The following is a 9,454-nucleotide window of genomic DNA, read 5'->3' on the forward strand; positions in this document are numbered from 1 at the left end:
CTTGCAGTTTGCTATCTTGCATTTATGCCAGCTCATTGTTCATTTTTTATATAAGTAAGTTGTTACAGAGCTGAGCCACAATAGCTGCAGATTTAAGAACTGCTGGCTAGAACGTAAATCAACAATGTGCAGAGTGGTAGAAATTTGCAGGAGTCATTTATTTTCAGCTCTGAATTTGGGTATATAAAGGAAATACTGGTTTTCTTTAAAAGTACTTTGGACTTTTCCACTTCATTCTTGTAATTTTCCTGTTTAATCTTTTAGGTTTTTAATGGGAGTTGTTATCTATGATTCCTCTTATTCCTTTTCCTATTATTGTTTTAACTTAAAAGGTTAGTTTGTGTGTTTCCAACTGTGATAATATGAAAATGCATCTCTCATGCAGAGGGTAAGTTCCGTTGGGTGAGACCTGGCAAGTTCTCACACTGGATTGGTTTCTCTTAAATGAACAGTTATCAGAACGACAAGAAAGTGAACAGCCTATGTGTTTCTGGAGCTGCTGAATATGAAACAGCTGAGAATCATTTGGGTCAGCAGTAATTTATTAATCACAGCTAGTTTGGCAGCCTAGAAGGTAGGCGTCTGATCTTAGCTGGTGGCCCAACATCCTGTTATGGAAAGTGAGATGGAGAGAGAAAACACCACCATAAAGGGTGTCTACGCCTACTGCAGCTGGAAATGAATCACCAGCTCTCCTCCACTGAGTACAGAACACCTGGATAACTCACTGAGATTGGATAGCTACGGCTAAAGAGGATGAATCCCATTTTCTCTCTGTTGGGGCATATTTGACTCAACCATCCTAGAATTTATGTGAACTATAAATTAAAAGTGATAATACACTGCTCCCCCTTGGTGTCCAGTGATGTGGAATATAAAGCCAGAAGGGACCATTAGATCATGTGCTATGCTGTGGAGCTGCTAAATTTCTGGAGCATTTGTCATTCTGGACCCAATATCCTGATCTCAGCTAAAGTACAATTTGTGGTTTGGGCTGAGGTGTGTGTTTCAGGAAGGCGCATCAAGGCTTGCTAAGGTGGTTGGAATGAATGGAGACTGATGAGCATTTTGGAAAGAGTAGAAAAGATCTTGAGCATTTTGCATGAATTAACTCTTTTTTGTTTTCCTTTCATTTGAGTTTGGCAACAGTTTACTGCTTGAAAAATACTCCGTCAGCATAGATTTCATGCCCGTGAAAGAATCTGTTGCTTTTTTGCTTGTCTGTTTTAAATTTCAGTTAGCTCTGTTTGCAATGTGGTTCTGATTGCTGTGTGCTACTGGCCTTACCTGATCAATGGCTGATGCTCATTTCTGCTATTTTATACTTCCACTTATTCATGGAAATGCTGGCTCTAAGTGCTTCCATTTACCTTCAGATAACATGGTTTTTAGGTCTCTCAAATGGCATATTCTTCTAGTTGTTACGTCAGTTATGTCTTGATTCAGTTGACTAAATTACAAAGATCTAATACCTTTTTGTGTCACTTTACTGGCCACCAGCTGTGGCTCCAAGAGGGTTTTGGTCTTCCCTAGGTCCTACATCCTATCTGCTAACCCCACGTGAATGACTTAACACTATAAAGTGTCTAAAGTATGCTAGTTGCCTATGTTTAGAGTGTTGAATTCATCCCTTACTATCATATAGCACTAGCTTTTTAGTAGTTATACCACACAGCCCTAACATACAAACATAGTGATTGCATTTGCCGCTTCAAAGATGTTACCATCTGCCATCCAGTGAGGCAGGAAACAATTATGTGCAAAGGAAAGGAGATTAACTTAAATCACCTCATTCTGGCCTTCTGTTAAGAAGTTAGCTGCAGTCTTTAGAAACAAATTATTTTCTTCTAGTACCTGATAGTCCTGGTGTAAAAGTAGGAAATTCTCTTTTACCAGACAAGTAATTTCACTTTGCACATACCTGGGAAACGTGATGAAGGAGTAACACTTCCTGCTCTTCAGTGCTGTTCAGTGGGCAGTTATAGCACCCCACCATGGCTCTCCTGGCTCTCCCACATGGCCTAGAGGAAAAAATAATACATAAACCCCATTATTCAGATGGAGGCAGGAAGGACTTTTGTTCATAGATACAGCAGACCGATGCCTACAAGTGGGAGAAAAGTATGCTCTGCATCAGTTTCCTTCCCTATGGCCAGCTGGGACCATCTACTCTGCATTCCCACAATGGTTTACTCAGAGTTTAGGACGATAGGAGAGAAAAAGATCCAGATCTTGGTTGTTTGGTGTTTGCTTTCTCAGAGGAGCAAAGGCAGTGTACATTGCTTGCTTGCAGCACCCCCAGGTGCGCAGCGTCTTGGGTAGTTAAAGCAGTGAAGGCTCAGGGTCTCCTCCTGTCATATGGCCTGATGTACTCATGCAGACCAAGCCATGATTTATGGTTAAAACCCTATTCCTTTTAGGAGAATTGCAATGCAGAACATGTTTATTGCCTTAGCTACAACCCCATGTGATTTGAAAAGGTGTGTTTATTGTTGTTGGCATTTGTATGCCTGGTAGAGTCATAGTATGTTTGGGACAGAATGGACCTCAAAGATCATCTAGTTCCACCTCCTCTGCCACGTGCTCACTCATTTATATTTTCTGACATGAAGGCAAATATCAGTCAAGAATGTTTTTATTTCTTTCAATCCAGCTGGTGTGATGGTTTTGGTCAGTGCTGATGAAGATGAAATGAGTGGAAATGAGTTGTACAGTGTTGAGATGATCAACAGCAGTTGTATAGCAATGGTCCTGAAGTTTGAGATATAGAAAATCCCTAACCTCTGCTCACACAGTTCATCTCCAAACCAGTAAGTGGTCTCCTATTCGATATGGTATTTAGACTCATCAAGGCATAAAATTTAGTCGGTGCGTCTTGTCATTTCTTGGGAGTGATTGCGAGTTTGTGGTAGATCTGAAGCAGAAGAGAGAATATCCAGAAGAGAGAATATCCAGTCAAAATAATTGCCAGTGCCAAACTGATATTTCCGTGTAAACTCTAATGACCATTGAAAAAACTGCTATATAGATTATAATAATCATTTATGTCCAAATCTAGGAGCATTTCAAGTCGAACTAATATAAGTCCTGAATTAATTCCTTTAGGCCCTGGCCCCATCACAGCTTTTCACCATTTCCTCCTTGAGGAAGGCATTTACTAAGACGTCATGGAGCAGTTCATGTCTGGCTCAGATTAATACAGCTTTGTAGAAAGTTCTGTTGAATCTACACGCAGAAGTTTCTGTGGAAGAACTGTATCTGTCAAGTGCTGTGTAAATCTTGGTTACAAAATTCATAAGATATTCATTATGATGGTCACTGAAGGGGGCTTATAAGAAAGATAGGGACAGGCTTTTCAGTAAGGTTTGTAGCAACAGGACAAGCTGTCATGGTTTTAAACTAAAGGAGGGTATATTCAGACTAGATATAGGAAAAAAGTTTTTTACTGTGAAGGTAGTGAAACACTGGCACAGGCTGCCCAGAGAGGCTTTAGGTACCTCGTCCCTGGAAATATTCAAGGTCAGGTTGGATAGGGGTTTTGAGCAACCTGATCTAGTTGAAGATGTTCATGTCCATGCCCATTGCAGCGGGGTGGACTGATGTCCCTAAGGACAATTGAATATTCTATGCAATACTCACTAATCAGACCTTAAAGTCCAATGGACATGATTTTCCTGCACTTAACTTTTATGAATGTGTGCAAAATCACTATTCTGAATAAGAATAGAATCTTGGTCTTAAGTTCTTTTGCTGTAATGTCCCCACCACTGAGGATCCAGTTTAATACCACTTGAAGACAATAGAGAGATTATGATCCATTTTAATGGGCTTTGAGGCAGAGGCATACAGAATAGCTGAAACAACTGCTAGCATTTCAGGAAAACCACAGGTTATACAGCTGAATTTGGCAGTGTGTAATTAATTACAGAAATTCAATATAATGTCACACAATATTTGGTTCTTCACATAAAAAAGCAGGGGTTTTTTAATGTTCTTATACACCATTGCAAGACATTTTTAAAGTCATTGACATGAACCAGAAAATGCCTTTTATTATGTTCAGAATTGACTGTGTTTGGGTTTTTTTATCCCCATTAGGGGATAATGAAAACAGCTGGAGTTAAATTATTATAACTCAAAAATATTCCATGGCATATTTCTCTCTCAGTATGCTCTGTCTAGTGGAAATGAGTTGTACAGTATTGAGATGATCAACAGCAGTTGTATAGCAATGGTCCTGAAGTTTGAGATATAGAAAATCCCTAACCTCTGCTCACACAGTTCATCTCCAAACCAGTAAGTGGTCCCCTATTCGATATGGTATTTAGACTCATCAAGTCATAAATATTTACATAAAAAAAGCCCCATTCACCGTTACACCAAAAATCTAAGCAGTCATTAGGTTGATAAGATATCTATTTAGTAATCGTGCATTCAAAAGCCACATTAACTTCATGTCCTTGACAAACTCTCTCCCAGTGGATTCAGCAAAAGGAATGGTTGAAGGACAGCACAGGAGAACAGCAAATCCGGTGTATAGTTTTCAATTTCTCCAAAATCCAAGTCAGAAAATGCTTTGGAAATTGGTTTCCTGATCTGCTAATCTCAGTTTAGTGACTCTGACAGTGTTTTGGGACTTATCATAGAATGGTTTGGGTTGGAAAGGACCTTAAGATCATCCAGTTCCAACCCCCTGCCATGGGCAGGGACACCTCACACTAAACCATGGCACCCAAGGCTCTGTCCAACCTGGTCTTGAGCACTGTCAGGGATGGAGCATTTACCACTTCTTCAGGCAACCTGTGCCAGCGCCTCATCACCACACTCACAGTAAAGAATTTCCTCCTTATATCTAACCTGAACTTCCCCTGTTTAAGATTTAACCCATTACCCCTTGTCCTATCACTACAGTCCCTAACGAAGAGTCCCTCCCCAGCATCCCTATAGGCCCCCTTCAGATACTGGAAGGCTGCTATGAGGTCTCCACGCATCCTTCTCTTCTCCAGGCTGAACAGCCTCAGCTTTCTCAGCCTGTCTCCCTATGAGAGGTGCTCCAGCCCCCATTCATACTCGTGGCCTCCTCTGGACTTACTCTAACAAGTCTTACATTGTGTAAATCAATCAATTTTCTCCCAAAAGTTATCTTTGCTTCCCTTTTACATTTGTATTCTCACAGACATACAAATTTCATTTAACAAAGGACTTTACTGTTCAGTGTCATGATGTTTGTCTGCTGAAGACAGGATAATAAAAACATTTGTAATTTCTGTTTTAATGAGACTAAAAGCAGGAAAACTATTGTGATTTTATATGGCCCTAGACATCTACTTTTATCTTTTAATTTTGTTCATTACAGCAGACTCAGAACAATGCTTTTTATCTGATCTGTAGTCAAGTATTAACTGAATGTTAGTTGTCTCTTATAGATCAGTTGTTTAATCATGTAAAATGAATGGCAGTCCTTCCTTCTCAGAGTGAAACATTGCTAAATATGAGAGAAGAAAGCAGGAATAGCCTGCAACCTTATTCCTGCAGCAGCATACTGCCAGTCCTGTGCACTTGCACTTCTCGGTCCTATCTCTTGAGATCCAGGTTTAACGCTTATATTTTCATCTTGGGGCTTGTTTGCTCTGTGGCAAACTGCACTGAACTCAAGAGATACTCTTTGGCATGACCCAAAACAAAGAAAAAAAGCATACTGTCTCCAAATGACAGGTGACCTCTGCCTGGGAACAGTCTGTTTGTGCCCAGTATGGGGAAAGGCAATGACAGCATCCTGAACGCCTCTGCACTGTTACACGTTGTCAGGTCAGCTTCTTAACATGCTAGAGGAAGTCAAGTGCTGTATGGATAATGGATGCAGATGAACCATCTTCACAGCATGTGTCTGATAGAGCACAGTAAGCAAAGCATCTAATTAAAATCCTGTTTGAACTTTGCTCTCCTGTTCTTGCTTTCTTACCAGCAATGGATGTTTTTGAGGATGTTTTTACCAGTACTTTGCGGTATAATTAACGTTTTCCTGACCTGTTTTTCGTGTGTATCAGTATCACCTCTCACCTTCAGTCCAGCAGAGAGTTACTGCCTGTCCTAAGGATTCAGAAATATGGGGGGGGGGGGGGGGGTTGTTTTTCTGAGTAAATCACAAAGGTTGTCTTTACATCTGTCCTTAATGCAGTACAATCTTTATTCAGTCTGACCTTTTCCGTGTTATCTCATACCTTCCTCAACTTGCTTACCAACTTTTCAACCTCCTCATTAAGTGTGAAGAGCCATGTAACTCCTAGAGAAAAGGGTATGAATAGCGGCAAACATTTGAAACAACAGACCTGTTTCAACTGGAACGGGTTTAGAGGCTCTAAGGATACAGCGGGTTGGCTATGTACATCCCATTCTCACTTTGGGCTATCATGTCAGATTCCCAGGTAGCGATATCTCATCACAAGGTGGTGGCTTGGAAAACATCATACAAGCTTTTCTCGCATCAAAAAGCAGTTGTTTTCTACTTTTGCTTGCTTCATCTTCTTTCCCTTGAGATATATAAAAGAATATACTGCTAGAGTAAACAAGAAATGTGCATCTTTGAACCAGCTTAAAAAGAGTTGTGGAAGAAAGCAGAAAAAAAGAGTGAGGAAAAGAGCAGGAGCAAGTAAAACACAGGATATAAGTGCAAGTGTCTTTCTACCCATATTCCTGGTAACAAATGTACTGGGCACTGGCCAGGAATGGGGTATAATAACCCTAGGACAGCAACCACTCACAGAAGACAGAGGGTTTTAGAAACACAGTTTTGCTGTACTGCAATGTCAGGGCATAAGAGCATGTTCCAGCACCTCCAGAGAGAAACACCACTGTACATGTGCCCATTTGGTAATGAATAACCAAAATTCACAAAGAACATGAGGGTTTATATTCAATGGGAAAATATATGGGAAAATATGAAGAGGAAAAAAGCATGGAGGAAAGAATAAAAGACTTGATAACATGCTGGCTGTATGAGTCAGGTGCTGCCCCAGACATGCTGAACTAGAAGCTGAAGAGTCTGAACAGGATGCACAAACATTTAGATCTATTAAAAAATGAAATCAAACATGATCTTAAGGTACTTTCCAACCTTAACTAGTTTGTGGTTCTATGGGGAATGTAAGGTCTGTGAGCTGCATGTGTCCTGTGGTGCTGCTTCAAGCCACTTGCAGTCCCACTATTATTAGCGATATGCAGAAATACATATATTAATAAATACATTCCTAAATGCATTTGAGAAACCTATTTAGATTTCAAGGTGAACCTTTCCCAGTATGCACTAATACACCAGAAAAAAGGACAGAGCACCCAGCAAAAGGACCACTTGGCAGGAATGACCTGGTGAACAGTTTCAAAGCCTCCAAATGGTTCTTTGAACCAGGCAACCTATGCAACAAAGACATAGAAATCCTGTGACTGTTTTATTCCAGGACACAATGTTCTTATATTGACAGTAATAAATACATGGAAAATAAACTTATTAAAGGTTAGGTGAAAAACTATTTTGAGAACTTGTTCTTTGCAAATGTCATCTAGCCTCGTAGCATTTCCAATTTGGGTATAAGGTTTTTATGTCTTTTTGGCAATAGCGTAAAAATGCAGATGATTCATGTAGCAAGATTTATTAAAGAGAAATGCAGATGGCATTTTAGACAGAAAAAGTTCTTTTGCTATTTGCAGTCATAGGGCAAATTAAGTTAAAAATGGGCCTAATCTGAAATCAGCATCCAAACAAAAGGATTGAAGTCTAGATTTTTTTGTGGCTTTGCTTGTAAATAAGACCTCATCTGATGAAAATGTGAAAAAAAATCACAGTTCTGGCCAAAATCAAACCGTGAAACAGCCAATTCATAGCAGTTAATGAGAATCATTACATTTTATTGCTTGACTTTTCTCTCCCTCTTTTTGCCTCTTGAATCAGTTAAAGGAAATCTATTTGAAAATAGCACATTGAAATCAATTGATTAAGTCTGATTGTCCTTTTGTTCCTTTGGTTGCCAGTGGAAACAAGCACATTTGAAAAGAGCCTTTGCTTACTCTTTGCAGTCTGTCAGATGAAGGACAGTACAACTGATACACATTCAAAAGCAAAATGCATCCAGCTGTTAACATTCTGCTGATGAACAGCTTCTCCATTACACTTCTTTCTGTCACAGTCTTGGAAAACATCAGGATATTCTAGCCAGCTTTTAAATTGCCTGGGGGATTTATCTTGTAATCGTCAGACAGATTAGAAACCCAGGTGATGGGATGGACCCAGGTGCCTCTTTGCAAATGTGTGATGGAACTGAATTGCAATTGAAACAGTGAAAGATTTTCACTTTTCCTTTGAATCTTGTCATGATAGCCAAATACTGACAAAATCACTCTCTTCCCACATTCAGTATGTTCTTTGTGTGCTTTGTTATAAAATCATTAGAACCATCCTTTGAGCTTTGACTATTTGCCATTGTGAACGGGATTCTGCACAAGGCAGACTCGGTTTGGACTGATTTTCCCCATAACCCTGTGGTCAGAATAGAAAATGAGTGGGTTTGAGGAATGGAAGAGGAGCAGGAGCACAACCAGTAAGCCAGTCTGCTCTTAGGTACCATGTTCACCTAATGCCACTGTGGCTTCCGTTGTTTGAATCCTGTAAGGCCAGGACATACAGAAGCTACCAAATTATACTCATTACTCCAGGTCTCATTGCTGAGCCCTTCCCGCTGCTGGAAGACAGGACCATGTTACCACTAAGCCATCACCAGGCTTTACTTAATTGCAAGTTGAAGAGGCTTTTGTTGCAGCAGTTGGATTTGGGCCAGGCCGTCAGAAGGAGGTATGCGGACAGAAAACATAGATGTATTTAACGTTTAGCTGAATCTCTTTATTAAAGAGATCAGATAATACAGGCTCTGTCAGCTGGAGGCCGTGCCTTAGGATTTCCCTTCAAGTCCTGCTTCCTAAATTTAAACTGACAGAGAGTAACATGATGGGATATCCTGGTAGAATATTTCAGATTTGTGTGGCTTTCATCTTTTGGTCAGAATAGAAACTTTTATGGGCTGCAGACACTTCTGTGCTACGATTTCTCTTTGGGTGACAAAAGAGATTTTTTGGTGAAAAATATCAATAAACTGTTTCTACTGCTTTAGCAGTCTAAACCCTTTGCTAAGATCACACAATTCCTTACCATTCCAAAGTCAGATGGACATGGATGAGAATTTGATTTAGTCTCTTTTATGAAATAAATCTAGCAGTCAGCAATTAGAGGATAGGCAATATGTGTGTGCCACTTTGCATTGCACATGGGAAGTCCCAAGATAGCCTAGCTGCTGCTGTAATTGTGTAGTGTGTAGAGGTCTGGGCAGCATGGCCACCGTGCTTCTGAGAATAGCAGCAGCAGCTGCCTTGACACAGCCTTGATAGTGAATCTGTTTACCTTCAGGAC

Source organism: Pezoporus wallicus, unplaced genomic scaffold (assembly GCF_028554395.1).
Source record: "Pezoporus wallicus isolate ANWC-B61680 ecotype Strahan unplaced genomic scaffold, APGP_CSIRO_Pwel_v1 contig_8188, whole genome shotgun sequence".
Lineage (NCBI taxonomy): Eukaryota > Metazoa > Chordata > Aves > Psittaciformes > Psittacidae > Pezoporus > Pezoporus wallicus.